General features: G+C 44.8%; 1 protein-coding gene across 1 annotated transcript in view; it reads left to right on the forward strand.

Annotated features, from left to right (window-relative positions):
- Nucleotides 1-19,147, forward strand: part of LOC122545185 (uncharacterized) — a 135,554-nt gene that overhangs the window by 86,446 nt on the left and 29,961 nt on the right. The gene's annotated exons all lie outside the window — the stretch shown is intronic.

The raw sequence follows: 19,147 nt of genomic DNA on the forward strand, positions 1-19,147 counted from the left end.
ATGTCTCTTGATGAAACTTAACATATAAGCCATAGATATTAATTTAACCTGGAGCAGTGTTTTGTAGAGGAATAAGACAGTGCTATTTTCTGAGTCTGCAGCTTGAAAGAAACAAAAATGGCCCTTAGTAGAGTGATATGCTCTTCTTGTCGGATGTGGGAGTTGAGGGAGAGGTTATGGGTTACTGAGAATTATAGCTGCAATAAAAGCCATTGGTTGTGAATCTTATCAGATCGAATGGATCGGTTGGAGAGGCAGTTAGAGGCAATGAGGAATTTACAAGAACGAGAGGATGTGATGAATGGCAGTTATAGGAAGGGGAAAAATCTCAGATACAGTCACAAAGATGGGTTCAGGAAAGGTAACAGGGGTAGGCAGGTAGTGCAGGAGTCTTCTGTGGATATCCCCAATTCAAACAAGTACGCTGTTTCGGAAAATGTGAGTGTGATGGATTCTCAGGGGAACGTAGCACAAACAGCCAAGTTTCTGGTATTGAGATTGGCTCGAATGTAATGGGAGGTATGTCAGGTTCCAAGCCATCGATTGTCTTAGGGGACTCGCTAGTCCGAGCTGCAGACAGACGTTTCTGTGGCCAGCAGCAAAATAATCAGAACGGTGCTTTGCTTCCCTGGGGCCAGGATCAAGGATGCCTCGGAGAGGGTGCAGAATGTTCTGCAGGGGGAGAGGGGCCAGCAGGAGGTCATTGTACACATTGGAACCAACGACACAGGAAGGGAAAAGGTTGAGATCCTGAAGGGAGATTACAGAGTTAGGCAAGAATTTAAAAAGAAGGTCCTCGAGAGTAATAATATCTGGATTACTCCCAGTGCTCCATGCGAGTGAGGGCAGGAATAGGAGGTTAGAGCAGATGAATGCATGGCTGAGGAGCTGGTGTATGGGAGAAGGATTCACATTTTTGGATCATTGGAAGCACTTTTGGGGTAGAGGTGACCTGTACAAGAAGGGCGGATTGCACCTAAATTGGAAGGGGACAAATATACTGGCAGAAGGATTTGCTAGAGCTGCTCGGGAGGATTTAAACTAGTATGGTGAAGGGGTGGGACCCAGGGAGATAGTGAGGAAAGATTTCAATCTGAGACTGGTACAGTTGAGATCAAAGGTGAGTCAAACAGTCAGGGCAGGCAGGAACAAGCAGAGAACAAGGTAGGACTGATAAATTGAACTGCATTTATTTCAATGCAAGAGGCCTAACAGGGAAAGCAGATGAACTCAGGACATGGTTAGGAACATGGGACTGGGATATCACAGCAATTACAGAAACATGGCTCAGGGATGGACAGGACTGGCAGCTTAATTTTCCAGGATACAAATGTAACAGGAAGGATAAAAAGGGAGGTAAGAGAGGAGGGAGAAAGTGGCCTTTTTGATAAGAGATAGCATTACAGCTGTACTGAGGGAGAATATTCCCAGAAATACATTCAGGGAAGCTATTTGGGTGGAACTGAGAAATAAGAAAGGGATGATCACCTTATTGAGATTGTATTATAAACCCCTTAATAATCAGAGGGAAATTGAGAAACAAATTTGTAAGGAGATCTCAGTTATCTGTAAGAATAATAGAGTGGTTATGGGAGGGGATTTTAACTTTCCAAACAGAGACTGGGACTGCCATCAGGTTAAGTGATTAGATGGAGAGGAATTTGTTAATTGTGTACAAGAAAATTTTCTGATTCAGTATGTGGTTGTACCTACTGGAGAAGGTGCAAAACTTGACCTACTCTTGGGAAATAAGACAGGACAGGTGACTGAGGTGTCAGTGGGGGAACACTTTGGGGCCAGCGAACATAATTCCATTAGTTTTAAGAGTGATGGAAAGAGATAGACCAGATCTAAAAGCTGAAGTTCCAAGTTGGAGGAAGGTGAATTTTGACGGTATTAGGCAAGAACTTTCGAACACTGATTGGGCACAGATGTTCGCAGGTAACGGGACGGCTGGAAAATGGGAAGCCTTCAGAAATGAGGTAATGAGAGCCCAGAGAATGTATATTCCTGTTAGTGTAAAAGGAAAGGCTGGTAAGCATAGGGAATGGTGGATGACGAAAGAAATTGAGGGTTTGGTTAAGAAAAAGAAGGAAGCATATGTCAGGTACAGACAGGATAGATCGATTGAATCCTTAGAAGAGTATAAAGGCAGTAGGAGTAAACTGAAAAGTGAAATCAGGAGCGCAAAAAGGGAACATGAGATAGCTTTGGCAAATAAAATTAAGGAGGATCCAAAAGGTTTTTACAGATACATTAAGGACAAAAGGGTAACAAGGGACAGAATAGGGACCCTCAAACATCAGCAAGGCAGCCTTTATGTGGAGCAGCAGGAGATGGGGTGATACTAAATGGTATTTTGCATCAGTGTTTACTGTGGAAAAGGACGTGGAAGTTATAGAATGTAGGGAAATAGGTGGTGACATTTTGTAAAATGTCCATATTACCGAGGAGGAAGTGCTGGATGTCTTGAAATGCATAAAAGTGGCTAAATCCCCAGAACCTGAACAGTTGTACCCTAGAACTCTGTAGGAAGCTAGGGAAGAAATTGCTGGGCCTCTTGCTGAGATATTTGTATCATCAATAGTCACAGGTGAGGTGCTGGAAGACTGGAGGTTGATTAATGCGGTGCCACTGTTTAAGAGAAGTGGTAAGGACAAGCCTGGGAACTACAGACCAGTGAGCCTGATGTCGATGGTGGGCACGTTGTTGGAGGAAATCCTGTGGGGCAGGATGTACATGTATTTGGCAAGGCAAAGACTGATTAGGGGTAGTCAACATGGCTTTGTGCGTGGGAAATCATGGACAGTAAAGAAGGTTACCTCAGATTACAATGCGCTGAAAATGTGTTGCTGGAAAAGCGCAGCAGGTCCGGCAGCATCCAAGGAGCAGGAGGATTGACGGTTTGGGCATGAGCCCTTCTTCAGGAATTCTTCAGATTACAATGGGATCTTGATCAGATGGGCCAATGGGCTGAGAAGTGGCAGATGGAGTTTAATTTAGATAAATGTGAGGTGCTGCATTTTGGGAAAGCAAATCTTAGCAGGACCTATACACTTAATGATAAGGTCCTAGGGAGTGTGGCTGAACAAAGAGACTTGGAGTGCAGGTTCATAGCTCCTTGAAAGTGGAGTTGCAGGTAGATAGGATAGTGAAGAAGGTGTTTGGTATGCTGAAGGGTCTGTTTCCATGCTCTGCATCTCTATGACTCTGTGATTCTAGTTTTATGTAGGCCGTTCAGAAAGAGTGACGACAAGAGGGTAAAATTCTTCATTAAGATGGAGAGGGATCTCATTGTTTCTGAGACTGTGGCCCTGAATTTACATAACAGAAACTATGATGGTGTGAGATACAAGCTGACCATGATAATTTGGGGATTGTTATTTAAAGGGATGGTAGTGGTTAGGCAATGACAAACATTAAAACAGACAAACAGCAAAATGTATTAATTTCTGGAATGAAATTAAAACAGGAACCGTGTAACGCCCTGGTTAACAAGGGAAATTAGGGAGAGTATTAAACCTGAGGAAGGCACATCCAAATTGGCCAGAAAAGCAAAGACCAGAGGATTGGAAAGACCTTTGGCCCTTGCAACGGGAAAAATAGAGACCGATTCAGAGGGGCAAAACAGAGTATGGGAGTAATCTTAAAGGAAACATACAAGCTCATAGTAGAAGCTTCAATGAGTATATTAAGAGAAAAAGGATTAATTAACATGAATATAGGTCCCCTGCAGTCAGGAACAAGAGAACCTATAATAGGAAACAAAGAGGTGGCAGACCAATTAATGACATACTTTAGTTCCGTCTTCACAAAGAAAGAAAACATACAACTTCCCAAAAGATGGGGGACACAAGGACAAATGGAAAGGAGGAATTGAAAGGAAGAAGTCTTCTTAGGGAAATGGTATTGGGGAAGCAGATCGGAGAAAAGGCAGATCAATCCCAGGGCCTGATAATCTTCATCACAGAGAGGTTTAGAATGTGGGCCTGGAAATAACAGATGTGCTCGAGGTTATCTCCCATAATCCTCTCAACTCTGGAACAGTTCCTATGGATTGGAGGGTAGTTAATGTAACTGAGGAAAATTATCAGTTGTTGTCTTTTCCTGAGATGAATTAATGTTCAGAGGTTTTGCACAATGTGTGGTCTTCTCCACTAAGGTATTGTCACCTTCAGATATTTAAGTTACTGCTGTGTCCTCAGGTATATTCAGGTCTTTATTTGGCAAAATTATTGTGGATCTTCAAACAATGTTGTCTCTGACACATTTGTTCAGGTTGCCAAGTGTTGATCTGCATATGACATCATCTGTCGTCTGTACAGTGCAGGAAACTGGTCCAGTCTGTGTTATAATGATGGCCGGTATGTACCTCACACCAGTGGCATAATTCCTCACCAACACTTGTTGAGCTTTTTGTAAAACCCAGTGTTTGCCCTTGTTCTCTCATTGGAAACCCTGATTCTGCTGTTTCCCATCAACAATGTCCTCTGTAATGGGTGGTTCCAACAAATCAAATGACCTTCGAAAGGTCTGGGTGTGGTCGATATGGATTCTTTCCCATGACCTTTCCAGCCATTCCCATGGGGGTAAGGCACTAATGGAGGTTGGTTGAGGCTGTTTTACAAGCAGCACATATTCCCACCTTCTCCTCAATTTCAGAGTCGAGGCCTGGTCCCAAAATTAGTTTCTGGTTGTCTCCTTTGTTCTGACAATGCAACAGTGGCCTTCATGTAGTTGATTTAACACACATTTCCCTAACTGTGTTGGAATGGTGACCCACATTCCCCAGAGAAGATATCCTGCTTGTATGGATAGTTGTAGCTTCTGTGTGACATATGGCTTCAGTTCTGGTGGTGTTCCTGTGACTTTACCACAAAACACCACATCCGTCACGTTTGATAACAGTGGATCATTTCTGGTGTGCTTCTTAACTTCTCCGGCCATTTCTGGAATGTTCTCTGTTTGTTCAATGTAGAAGATGTCCACCTCAGGACTATTTGTATTCAACATGTTTGGCAAAGATAATTGAAAGAGCCTTTGGGTTCCCGCTTTGTGGAACATCGATGTGCTGTCGGCAAAAGTGACCCTGAGCTTCCAGTTGCCTGCCACTTCAACACACCACTGCATTCCCATCCTAACATTTCTGTCTCAGGCCTGTTACAGTGAGGCTCAACACAAACTGGAGGAACAGCATCTCATCGTCTGCTTGGGGACCTTACAGCCTTCAGGACTCAGTCTCCAGTTTAATAATTTTACAGCATGAACACCTCCTTCCCTTTCTGTTACTGAGTCCCACACACCCCAGATCCTGTCATGGAATGGGTTGCTTTCAGCACACTAGGAAGAGGAAAACAGCAAACCCACTCTCTCCGACTTAAAGTCCCCATTGTCATCTCTCTGGCTTCTCTTATTCTTGGCTTACTGTAATCAATCCTGTTGTTGACTGACATTTTCTCTCTCTCTCTCTTCTCTCTCTCTCTCTCTCTCTCTCGGCCCTGTCTCCACCCATCCACTAACTCCAAGCTCTCCAACCCAAACCCACCCCTCCACCACCCCTGTCCCCAGCATAAATACCACCCAGTGTTAAGTGTTTAGATGGAGAGGAATTTGTTAAGTGTGTGCAAGACAATTTTCTGATTCAGTATGTGGATGTACCTACTAGAGAAGGTGCAAAACTTGACCTACTCTTGGGAAATAAGGCAGGGCAGGTGATTGAGGTGTCAGTGGGGGAGCACTTTGGGGCCAGTGAGCATAATTCCATTTGTTCTAAAATAGTGATGGAAAAGGATAGACTGTGGGCAGCACGGTGGCACAGTGATTAGCACTGCTGCCTCACAGCGTCAGAGACCTGGGTTCAATTCCCGCCTCAGGCAACTAGAACATAGAACATAGAAGAATACAGCGCAGTACAGGCCCTTTGGCCCTCAATGTTGCGCCGATCCAAGCCCACCTAACCTACACTAGCCCACTATCCTCCATATGCCTATCCAATGCCTGCTTAAATGCCCATAAATAGGGAGAGTCCACCACTGCTACTGGCAGGGCATTCCATGAACTCACGACTCGCTGAGTAAAGAACCTACTCCTAACATCTGTCCTATACCTACCACCCCTTAATTTAAATTTATGCCCCCTCGTAATAGCTGACTCCATACGTGGAAAAAGGTTCTCACGGACAACCCTATCTAAACCTCTAATCATCTTGTACACCTCTATCAAGTCACCCCTAAACCTTCTTTTCTCCAATGAAAACAACCCCAAGTGCCTCAGCCTTTCCTCATACGATCTTCCTACCATACCAGGCAACATCCTGGTAAACCTCCTCTGCACCCGTTCCAGTGCCTCCACATCCTTCCTATAGTATGGCGACCAAAACTGCACACAATACTCCAGATGCGGCCGCACCAGAGTCTTATACAACTGCAACATGACCTCAGGACTCCAGAACTCAATTCCTCTCCCAATAAAAGCCAGTACGCCATATGCCTTCTTCACCGCACTATTTACCTGGGTGGCAACTTTCAAAGATCTGTGTACATGGACACCAAGATCCCTCTGCTCATCCACACTACCAAGTATCCGACCATTAGCCCAGTACCCCATTTTTTTGTTACTCTTTCCAAAGTGAATCACCTCACACTTAGTTACATTGAACTCCATTTGCCACCTTTCTGCCCAGTTCTGCAGCTTATCTATATCCTGCTGTAACCTGCCACATCCTTCCTCACTGTCAACAACTCCTCCAACTTTCGTATCATCCGCAAACTTGCTCACCCAACCTTCTAGCCCCTCCTCCAGGTCATTTATAAAAATGACAAACAGCAATGGTCCCAAAACAGATCCTTGCGGAACACCGCTGGGAACTGCATTCCAAGATGAACCTTTACCATCAACTACTACCCTCTGTCTTCTTCCAGCCAGCCAATTCCTAATCCAAACCTCCAATTCACCTTCAATGCCATACCTCTGTATTTTTTAAAGTAGCCTATCATGGGGAACCTTATCAAACGCCTTACTAAAATCCATATACACCACATCTACCGCTTTCCCCTCGTCCACCTCCTTAGTCACCTTCTCAAAGAATTCAATAAGGTTTGTGAGGCACGACCTGTCCTTCACAAAACCATGCTGACTATCCTTGATCACATTATTCCTATCCAGATGTTCATAAATCCTACCCCTTACAATTCTCTCTAAGACTTTGCCCACAACAGAAGTGAGACTCACCGGCCTATAGTTACTAGGGTTATCCCTACTCTCCTTCTTGAACAAGGGAACCACATTTGCTATCCTCCAGTCTTCTGGCACGACTCCGGTAGACAACGAGGACATAAAAATCAAGGCCAATGGCTCTGCAATCTCCTCCCTTGCTTCCCAGAGAATCCTAGGATAAATGCCATCAGGCCCAGGGGACTTATCTATTTTCACCCTTTCCAGAATTTCCAACACCTCTTCCCTACATACCTCAAAACCATTCATTCTACTTAATTGTGACTCAGTATTCACATCGGCAACAATGTCCTGTTCCTGAGTGAATACTGACGAAAAGTATTCATTCAGTATCTCCCCAATCTCTTCAGCCTCCACACGCAACTTCCCACTACTATCCTTGATTGGACCTATTCCTACCCTAGTCATTCTTTTATTCCTGACATACCTATAGAAAGCCTTAGGGTTTTCCCTAATCCTACCAACTAAGGACTTTTCATGTCCCCTCCTTGCTGCGCTTAGCTCTCTCTTCAGGTCCTTCCTAGCTACCTTATCACTCTCAATCGCCCCAATTGAACCTTCACGCCTCATCTTTACATAGGCTGCCCTCTTCCATTTAACAAGGGATTCCAATTCCTTATTAAACCACGGCTCCCTCACACGATCCTTTCCTCCCTGCCTGACAGGTACATACTTATCAAGGACACTCAATAGTTGCTCCTTGAACAAGCTCCACATATCAATTACGCCCTTGCCTTGAAGCCTACTTTTCCAAGCCACGCATCCTAAGTCATGCCTCACCGCATCATAATTTCCCTGCCCCCAGCTATAACTCTTGCCCTGCAGTGCACACATATCCCTCTCCATCACTAGAGTAAAAGTCACCGAATTCTGGTCACTGTCCCCAAAGTGCTCACCTACCTCTAATTCTAACACCTGGCCTGGTTCGTCACCCAGAACCAAATCCAGTATGGCCTCACCTCTTGTTGGCCTAACTACATATTGTGTCAGGAAACCCTCCTGCACACATTGGACAAACACCGACCCATCTAACGAACTAGAGCCATAGCTTTCCCAATCAATATCAGGAAAGTTAAAGTCCCCCATAACAACCACCCTATTACTTTCACTCTTCTCCTGAATCATCCTCGCAATACTTTCTTCTATGTATCTAGGACTATTAGGTGTCCTGTAGAAAACTCCTAACAGGGTGACCTCACCTTTCCTATTCCTAACCTCAGCCCAAACTACCTCAGATGGCGAATCTTCATCCATCGTCCTTTCCACTGCTGTAATACTATCTTTGACAAGCAAAGCCACACCTCCCCCTCTTTTACCCCCACCTCTGACCCTACTAAAACATTTAAACCCTGAAACCTGCAACAGCCAATCCTGTCCCTGTTCTACCCATGTCTCTGTAATAGCCACAACATCGAAGTCCCAGGTACCAACCCACGCTGCAAGTTCACCTACCTTATTTCGTATACTTCTTGCATTGAAGTATACACACTTCAAGCCACTTTCCTGTTTACAGGCACCCTCCTTTAAGATTGATGTCATGTTCCTAACCTCCCTACACTCCAGGTCCTGCATCCTAAAGCTACAGTCTAGGTTCCCATGCCCCTGCAGAGTTAGTTTAAACCCCACCCCACCCCAAGAGCACTAGCAAACCTCCCGCCAAGGATACTGGTGCCCCTCAGGTTCAGGTGTAGACCATCCTGTTTATAGAGGTCCCACCTTCCCCAGACAGAACCCCAGTTAACCAAATACCGGAATTTCTCCCTCCTGCACCATCCCTGTAGCAACGCATTTAACTGTTCTCTCTCCCTATTCCTCGACTCTCTATCACGTGGCACGGGTAACAAACCAGAGACAACAACGATGTTCGTTCTAACTCTGAGCTTCCAACCTAGCTCCCTGAAAGCCTGCCTAACATCCTCAGCCCTCCTCCTATTGTCTGTGTGGAGTTTGCACATTCTCCCTGTGTCTGTGTGGGTTTCCTCCCACAGCCCAAAAATGTGCAGGTTAGGTGAATTGGCCATGCCAAATTGTCCATAGTGTTAGGTGAAGGGGTAAACGTAGGGTAAAAAGTCTGGGTTGTTTGCTCTTTGGAGGGTCAGTGCGGACTTGTTGGGCTGAAGGGCCTGTTTCCACTCTGTAAGTCGTCTAATCTAAAAGTGGAAGTTCTAAATGAGAGGCAGGCCAGTTTTGATGGTATTAGGCAAGAACTTTCAAAAGCTGATTGGGGCCAGATGTTCGCAGGTAAAGGGACGGCTGGAAATTGGGAAGTCTTCAGAAATGAGAAAACGAGATTCCAGAGACTGTATATTCCTGTTAGGGTGAAAGGAAAGGCTGGTAGATATAGGGAATGCTGGAAAACTAGAGAAATTGAGGGTTTGGTTAAGAAAAAGAAGGAAGCATATATCAGGAATAGTCAGGCTAGATCGAGTGAATCCTTAGAAGAGTATGAAGGCAGTAGGAGTTTACTGAAGAGGGAAATCAGGAGGGCAAAAAAGGGACATGAGATAGCTTTGGCAAATAGAGTTAAGGAGAATCCGAAGGGTTTTTACAAATACATTAAGGACAAAAGGGTAACTAGGGAGAGAATAGGGCCCCTCAAAGATCAGCAAGGCGGCCTTTGTGTGGAGCGCGGGAGATACTAAACAAGTATTTTGCATCAGTGTTTACTATGGATAAGGACATGGCAGAAATAGATGTTGACATCTTGAAAAATGTCCATATTATAGAGAAGGAATTGCTGGATGTCTTGAAATGTATAAAAGTGGATAAATCCCCAGGACTTGATCAGGTGTACCCTAGAACTCTGTGGGAAGCTAGAGAAGTGATTGCTGGGACCTGTGCTGAGATATTTATATCAGCGATAGTCACAGGTGAGGTGGCAGAAAACTGGAGGTTGGCTAACGTGGTGCCACTGTTTAAGAAGGGTGGTAAGGACAAGCCAGGGAACTATAAACCAGTGAGCCTGACGTCAGTGGTGGGCAAGTTGTTGGAGGAAATCCTGAGGGACAGGATGTACATGTATTTGGAAAGGCAAGGACTGATTCGTGATAGTCAACATGGCTTTGTGTGTGGGAAATCATATCAGATGAATTTGATTGAGGTTTATGAAGAAGTAATAAAGAGGATTAATGAGGGCAGAGTGGTGGATGTCATCTATATGGACATCAGTAAGGCGTTTGACAAGGTTAGTAAGGTTAGACCTCAGGAATACGGGGAGAACTAGCCATTTGGATACAGAATTAGCTTGAAGGTCGAAGGCAGAGGGTGGTGGTGGAGGATTGTTTTTCAGACTGGAGGCCTGTGACCAGTGGATTGCCATAAGGATCGGTGCTGGGTCCATTACTTTTTGCCATTTATATAAATGATTTGAACATTGAAAGTGTGGTTAGTAAGTTTGCAGATAACACCAATATTGGAGGTGTAGCGGACAGTGGTCACTACACCTCAGATTACAATGGGATCTTGATCAGATGGGCCAATGGGCTGAGGAGTGGCAGATGGAGTTAATTCAGATAAATGCGAGGTGCAGCATTTTTGGAAAGCAAATTGTAGCAGGACTTATGCACTTAATGGTAAGGTCCTAGTGAGTGTGGCTGAACAAAGAGACCTTGGAGTGCAGGTTCATAGCTCCTTGAAAGTAGAGTTGCAGGTAGATAGGATAGTGAAGAATGCATTTGGTATACTTTCCTTTATTGGTCAGAGTATTGAGTATAGGAGTTGGGAGGTCATGTTGTGGCTGTACAGGGCATTGGTTAGGCCACTTTTGGAATATTGCATGCAATTCTGGTCTTCTTCCGATTGGAAGGATGTTGTGAAACTTGAAAGAGTTCAGAAAAGATTTACAAGGACGTTTCCAGGTTTGGAGGGTTTGAGATATAGAGAGAGGCCGAACAGGCTAGGGCTGCTTTCCCTGGAGTGTTGGAGGCTGAGGGATGATCTTATAGAGGTTTATAAAATCATGGGGGACATGGATAGGATAAATAGACAAAGACTTTTCCCTGGGTGGTGGAGCCCAGAACTAGACAGTTGAAACTTTATTGCTGGAACAGCACAGCAGGTCAGGCAGCATCCAGGGAACAGGAGATTCGACGTTTCGGGCACAGGCCCTTCTTCAGGAATCTTTCCTGAAGAAGGGCCTGTGCCCGAAACGTCGAATCTCCTGTTCCCTGGATGCTGCCTGACCTGCTGTGCTGTTCCAGCAATAAAGTTTCAACTTTGATCTCCAGCATCTGCAGACCTCACTTTCTCCCAGAACTAGACAGCATAGGTTTAGGGTGAGGGGAAAGATATGAAAGAGACCTAAGGGGCAACTTTTTCACCCAGAGGATGGTGCATGTATGATTTGAATTGCCAGAGGAAGTGGTGGTGACTGGTAAAATTACAGCATTTAAAAGGCATCTGGATGGGTATATGAATAGGAAGGGTTTAGAGGGATATGAGCCGGGTGCTGGCAGGTTGGACTAGATTATGTTGGGATATCTGGTTGGCATGGATGAGCTGGACTGAAGAGTCTGTTCCGGAGCTGTACATCTGTGTGACTCTGTGACTCTAAGTGATTCACTTCTGTTCAGTTGATTTTGACTTTCTCCAACTACATTCTTCACAATAAAGCTGGAACATTTCCTTTGACAACGTGTAAGGGCAAAATTTCAGCCTGACCGTATAAGGGAACATCCACATTGATACAATCAACTGCACCCATGAAATGTTTCTTTTTTTGCTGCAGTTTGAATGTATAGTTTCTATATCCCAGCGAGGTGCTGCTGTCTGACCTGTTTTACCACATCAATGGCAAATGTGGGAGTGGGTAATCGAAAAGGAAGAAGATATTCATGGTTTAAAATTGTTAACCTTGGGATTGAGTCTTGAAGGTGGTAATGTTTTGAGTTTGTTTTGGTGATTGTGTCTCACCCACCATTTTGTGAACTTTCTCAACTGCCATTTTACAAGCTCTCATATTTCAGCTTGAGTGGCAATGATCTAGTGGTATTATTGCTGGGATATTAACCCAGGGTTGCAAGTAAAATTTTGAGGGCCTGGGTTCAAATCCTGCCATAGCAGTTAGTGGAATTTAAATTTGATTAAGAGTCAATGACTGTGCAATCATTGTAGATATTTGGGATAAACCCATCTGGTTCACTAACGTGCTTTAGGGAAAGAAACTGTCATCCTCACCTGGTCTAGCCTACATGTGACTCCAGACCAACAGCAATGTGGTTAACTCTTAACTATCCTCTGGGCAATTAGGGATGGGCAATAAATGCAGGCCTAGCCAGTGACATATTCATTCTGTGAATGGATGTTCAAAAAGGCTTAGCTGTTGAGGTTTCTTATCTGCTGGTCCCGTAGAAACTGCTATTCCCAGGGCTTTCTTTAAATCTCAGTTCCTTTCTGTCAGTAATGACTTCTGGATTGTATCAAATCTTAAACTACACACCAGTCTGTCTCTGATTGCATCATTTAAGTTGTCTCCAGATTCACAACATTCTGCTAATGGCTTTGAAATTGCTACAAACTGGGAGACAGACTCACCATCTTGCTGGTTATCTTTATGCAATCTGAACCTTTCAGCAATCCCCAATGATTTTGGTGAAAAATGGTTCTGGAGGATTCCTATTATTTCTTTATAAGTTTTGGAACCCGGCTTCTCTGGCTGTGGCAGGACTATATTAACTGGAGTTCAGAACAATGAGGGGGAATCTCTTTGAAACCTTTAAGTTTCTAACAGGTGTTGATGGGGGAGTTTCGGGAAAGATGTTCCTCACAACCAGGGAGCCCAGGACCAGCCGTCACTATCGAAGGAAACAGGTTAGGCCTCTTAGGGCAGAGATGAGAAGAAATTTCTTCACTCATAGAGTGGGAGGCCTCTGGCATTCTCTGCCACAAGAAAGCATTGAGACCAACACATTGACAACTTTCAAGAAAGAGGGAGACATTGTTCTTCAGTACGGGGAGAGAAAGTGATCAGGGAACTGAGTTGGATGATCAGCCTTAATCATGCAAGCTCGAGGGGCCCAATGTTTGTGTGTCTCCTTAACTTACAAAGGTTATCGATGGGAGGTGGGAGTGAGGAGGTGAGGCCACAAACAGGTCAGCCATTTTGTTTTCAAATGGTAGAGTAGGCAAGAGGGGCCGAATGACCTACTCCTGTCCCTAATTCGTATGTTCATGTGCCTCCACAACCTTTAGTACAGCCAACAGACCAGTTAAAGTTGCAGCAGATTGATGAAAAGATTTGCTTGTAATTTATTTTTAGCAAAGACGCTGGATTAAAGCAGCAAGGAACTTTCAATAACTTATTCCACACACTTTCATTTCAATCCATTTTTGTTTTTAAATGCAGAATGATGGATTTGGTGATATTTGGCTTACTCGATGGGCTGAATGGCCTACTCCTGTTCCTATTTCCTGTGTTTCTAGGTCAAAAACAGCAGTTTTCAAAACAGCAAGCTGATTTTAATTCTGTGTGATTGGCTGAGTTTAATATGAGTTGTCACCTTGTCCACAGCCTCCATGTGGGAGCCTGGCAGCCTGGGATTAGGTATTGCAAGAAAACCAAATCTTAGAATGACCCTTTGGGAGTTAGCATTCACATGGCACTGTCCTTGATGTGTCTACTGTCACATACAAACAGTGACTGAATTTTAAAGAGTTTCTGATCTTTCACAGTAATGTTGGAATCTCTGACTTGAGGAAATTCATTCTCTTACATTTGAAATCATTGCAGTAGAAATGACTCGTGATTTGAGGAAATCCTGGTGGGAAGTAGTTACCTGATTTATTTACGGTTTTAGATGGAGAATATTTATTAGCAGCGGTTGATTTTTTAAAAATCACTGATCACAAGGCCCCACTGGAAATTAATTCAGTTTCAAATTCGGGAAGAACTACAATGTGAAAATTTGTCCTCAAGCCCCTGGATCATCCCACCAGGTCAAGAAGAATGAGGATTAGTGGAGCCGGGGGGTTGGAGGGAAGGAGGGAGGAAAGAACAGAAGATCAAAGTCATGGAGTCAGGGAATGGTCAAAATGGAGTGAGGCAAGAGCAACCCGGAGGAGTGTGGAAAGGAAAGCCAAGAGGAAACCTGATAAAGGAATTTAAAACAATAAAGAGCTTTGTTTGAGCAAATAAATGAAGCCTGTTTCCTACAGCTGAAGGGTGGTTCACCAGGGAGCACAGGTTTAGGGAAAAACTGTCAGAGGTGACATGAGGAGAAATATTTTTATTTGATCCCCAGTTAGACTGTGAAATTCAGTGACTGACAGTGTAGTGGATACATATTCAACACTAAATTTTAAAATGGAATTGAATAAATAATTGAAGGAGAAAAGATTGCCAGAAGATGAGTCTGTGCTGTCTGACTCTATGAGGACAGAGCAAAGGAGGGCATGCTCTTTAAACCATCAGTTACAGATTTGCTGGACTGAATGGCCTTACCCTGTGGTTTCATTCTGGATTCAGGAGTTTCAGTCGGAGTTTTCCTCTGCAGTTGCAGTTCTCTGTCGCTGGTTCCTTATCACCTTGTATCTTGTGAACAAGTAAAGCGATTGTGAATGCAATGGGAGTGTCAGCAGGCGTGTTTTCTTCCAGATGGATGCATGACGGGGCAAGGTTCAAGTACATTGTTTCTCTGAATGAACAGTTCTTTGAAGATTGTCAGAAATACTTAGAGTCATAGAGTCATTGGGATCTACAGCACAGAAACAGACCCTTCAGTCCAAATCGACCATGTCTACCAGATATCCCAACACAATCTAGTCCCACCTACCAGCACCTCCAAACCCTTCTTATTCATATACCCATCCAAATACCTTTTAAATGTTGAAATCATACAAGCCTCCATCACTTCCTCTGGCAGCTCATTCCAAACACGGATCACCCTTTGTGTGAAAACGTTGCCCCTGAGGTCTCTTTTATATTTCTCCCCCTGTCAGCCTACACCTATGCCCTCTCGTTCTGGACTCCCCTACCCAGGGAATAAACCTGGTTTATTTATCCTAGCCATGCCCCTTATAATTTTATAAACCTCGATAAGATCACCCCTCAGCCTCCGACGCTCCAGGGAAAACAACCCCAACCTGTTCAGCCCCTCCTCATAGCTCAAATCCTCCAATCCTGGCAACCTCCTTATAAATCTTTTCTGAACACTTTCAAGTTTCACAACATCCTTCCGATAGGAAGGAAACCAGATTTGCATGCAATATTCCAAAAGTGGCCTAACTAGTGTTCTGTACAGCCACAACATGACCTCCCAACCCCTGTACTCAGTACTCTGACCAATAAAGGAAACCATACCAAATCCCTTCTTTATTATCCTATCCAGCTGTGACTCAAGTTTCAAGGAGCTATGAACATGCACTCCAAGGTCTCTTAGTTCAGCAACACTCCCTAGGACTTTACCAGTAAGTGGATAAGGAGAAAGTGAGGACTGCAGGTATTGGAGATCAGAGTTGAGAGTGTGTTGTTGGAAAAGCACAGCAGGACAGGCAGTATCCGAGGAGCAGGATAATTGACGTTTCAGGCCAAAGCTCTTCATCAAGAATGAGGCTTGTGGGCTGTGGCTGAAAGATAAATGGGAGGGGGTGGGGTTAGGGGAAGGTAGCTGAAAGCAATAGGCGGTCAAAGGTGAGGGAGAAGGTGATAGGTCGGGGGGGAGTGATCGACAGGTTGAGAGGGGAGTACCGAGTTGGAGGTTTGGGACTGGGATAATGTGGGTGGAGGGAAAATGAGAAAGCTGTTCAAATCCACAGTTATCCCATGTGTTGCAGGGTCCCAAGGCAGAATATGAGGTGGTCCTCTGGAACGATCCCTCCCAACGTACAAGGACAGAACCCCCCCAGTCCTCACCTTCTACCCCACCAACTTCCATGTACATTGCATCATCCTCTGCCAATTCCGCCACCTCCAAAGATATATTTCGCTCCCTACCCCTATCAGCGTTCCAGAAACACCATTCCCTCCACGACTCCCTCATCAGGTCCACCCACCCCCCCACCAGCCCACATCCCAGTCCTGGAACCTTTCCCTGCCACCACAGGAGGTGCAAAACCTGCACCCACACCACTCCCCTCACCTCTGTCCAAGGCCCCAAAGGATCCTTCCACATCCATCAGAAATTTACCTGTTCCTCTACCAATGTCATCCCCGGCGTCCATTGCAGCCAGTGTGGTCTCCTTTACATTGGGGAGACAGGACACCTTCTTGCAGATCATTTCAGAGAAGATCTCACAGACATCTGCACCCAACCCCACCGCCCCATGGCTGAACACTTCAACTCCCCCTCCCACTCCGTCAAGGACATGCAGGTCCTGGGCCTCCTCCACTACGAAACCGTTACCACCCGATGCCTAGAGGAAGAATGCCTCATATTCTGCCTTGGGACCCTACAACCACACAAGATAAATGTGGGATTCAACAGCTTCCTCATTTCCCCTCCCCCAACGTTATCCCAGTCTCAAGTCTCCAACTCAGCACCTCCCTCCTGACCTGTCCATCACTTCCCCCCTGACCTATCACCTTCTCCCTCACTTTCATCCACCTATCGATTTTTCAGCTACCTTCCCCCAACCCCACCCCCTCCCATTTATGTCTCAGCCCCAGCCCACAAGCCTCATTCCTGATGAATGGCTTACGCCTGAAACATCGATTCTCCTGATCCTCGGATGCTTCCTGACCTGTTGTGCTTTCCCAGCAACACACTCTCGACATTAGGTGTATAAGTCCTGCCCTGATTTGCTTTCCCAAAATGCAACACCTCGCATTTATCCAAATTAAACTCCATTTGCCACTCCTCAGCCCAGTGGCTCATCTGATCAAGATCCTGTTGTAATCAAAGGGAACCCTCTTCTCTGTCCACTACATCTACAACGTTGGTGTCATCTGCAAACTTACTAACTATAACTCCTAAGCTCACATCCAAATCATTTGTTGAAGATAATGTGAGTTAACAGAGTGACTGGGAGCATAGATGGTGTTTGAGTGTTTGAAGAGGTGACCCAGCTGATGACAGAAAGATAAGGAGATGAGTGAATCCTTGAGCAATGACATGGTTCATATCTTATCTTGGGCACATTTTGGGACAGACTTAGACTTTGATTCCATCTGACCTGATGTTACTGTGAGATGGATCCTTTCACACATGCTCAGCAGCTATTCTTAAAATAAGGACATAGTTAACCTTTGCTCTGCATCATCCCTCATCTTTATCCCGACTGACTGTACACTATTGACAGTATTTATACTTTCACGTTAGTGAGTACAGTTCTGGGTGGCACATTGTAGGAAGGACATGAATGCAGTGGAGAGAGTGCAGAAGTGATTTACAAGAGTGATCCAGAGATGAGGAACTTTGGTTATAAGATTGGATTGAAGAAGTTGTGACTGTTGTCTTTGGAGAAAGGAAGGTGAAAAGGAGATCTGATTGATGTTTTCAAAAGCATGAGCTCGAGTAGACCGGGAGAAACTATTCCTGCTTGCAGAAGGAAGAAAACATGCAAAGGCATTGATTTGAAGTGATTTACAAAAGGTACAAATGTGATATGAGATAAAAACATTCACTCAGCCAATAGTTAGGGTCTAGAATGTGTTACCTTGGAGGTGTGGTGGAGCCAGGTTCAACTGAGACATTCAAGAGGACGGTGGGTCAGTATTTGGGCAGAAATAATGTACAAAGATATGGAGGATAAACAAGTGATTGGCACCAGGGAATGATGCGAATTTGAAGACCCAGGGGAGACGTGATCGGTGAATGGCCTTCTTCTGTCCCCAAATCTGTACTTTCCAGGAAAGTCTGCAATGTGGTTTCATTAAGCTCCTTGAATGTGTACAGAGATCTTCAGGAGATTGTAGTGAGCCAACACATGTCACACTGATTCTCAGAGGCTCCATTAGAGGCGGTTTTCTCATTGTAATGTTTTAAGGTCAGTGGCTAACCAACTATCTGCCTCTTTTGTGTCTTTGTCCTCTGTCCCTCCTTGTTTGAGCTGTGACCATGAGATAAGGACTCTGTCCCTCCTCGTTTGAGCTGTGACCATGGGAGAAGGACTCTGTCCCTCCTTGTTTGAGATGTGACCATGGGACAAGGTCTCTGTCCCTCCTTGTTTGAGCTGTGGCCATGGGACACATTCTCTGTCCCTCCTTGTTTGAGATGTGACCATGGGACAAGGTCTCTTTCCCTCCTTGTTTGAGATGTGACCATGGGACACATTCTCTGTCCCTCCTTGTTTGAGATGTGACCATGGGACAAGGTCTCTGTCCTTCCTTGTTTGAGATGTGACCATGGGACAAGGTCTCTGTCCCTCCTTGTTTGAGATGTGAACATGGGACAAGGTCTCTGTCCTTCCCTGTTTGAGCTGTGACCATGGGACAAGGTCTCTGTCCCTCCTTGTTCAAGCTGTGACCATGGGACACGGTCTCTGTCCCTCCTTGTTTGAGCTGTGACCATGGGACACGGTCTCTGTCCCTCCTTGTTCAAGCTGTGACCATGGGACACGGTTCCTGTCCCTCCTTGTTTGTGGTATTAAATGGAGATCTGTGATGGGTGAAGCACTGAAGAAAGACTGTAATGTTGGAACCTGCAGTTTTATATTTGTATTTTCTGTTGAAAACTAAGAAACTTTTAACTTTACTTCATTTGTTTTACACTACACGACAACTACTGCAATGTTTACCTCTTGTCTTTTTTCTTCCTTTCTACCTAGTTTTTAGGATTTTGTCCCTCGGTATTCGTACCGAAGATGGCACTTTATGTGGAGACATGAAACATTTTTCTCGGTGCTCCTATATGTTTGTACTTGAGTCCACATGGCAAGGAAACCAAAATCAAATCAAAACCAGTTCCCTGGTGTTTCCCTGTACATTGTCCTGAACGTGTCGTACTGTTGCGTCAGTCAGCATTGAGAGCTCTCGATTTTG

This window comes from Chiloscyllium plagiosum, unplaced genomic scaffold, assembly GCF_037043375.1.
Source record: "Chiloscyllium plagiosum isolate Xiang-an unplaced genomic scaffold, Cpla_swu_hap1 HiC_scaffold_17, whole genome shotgun sequence".
NCBI lineage: Eukaryota > Metazoa > Chordata > Chondrichthyes > Orectolobiformes > Hemiscylliidae > Chiloscyllium > Chiloscyllium plagiosum.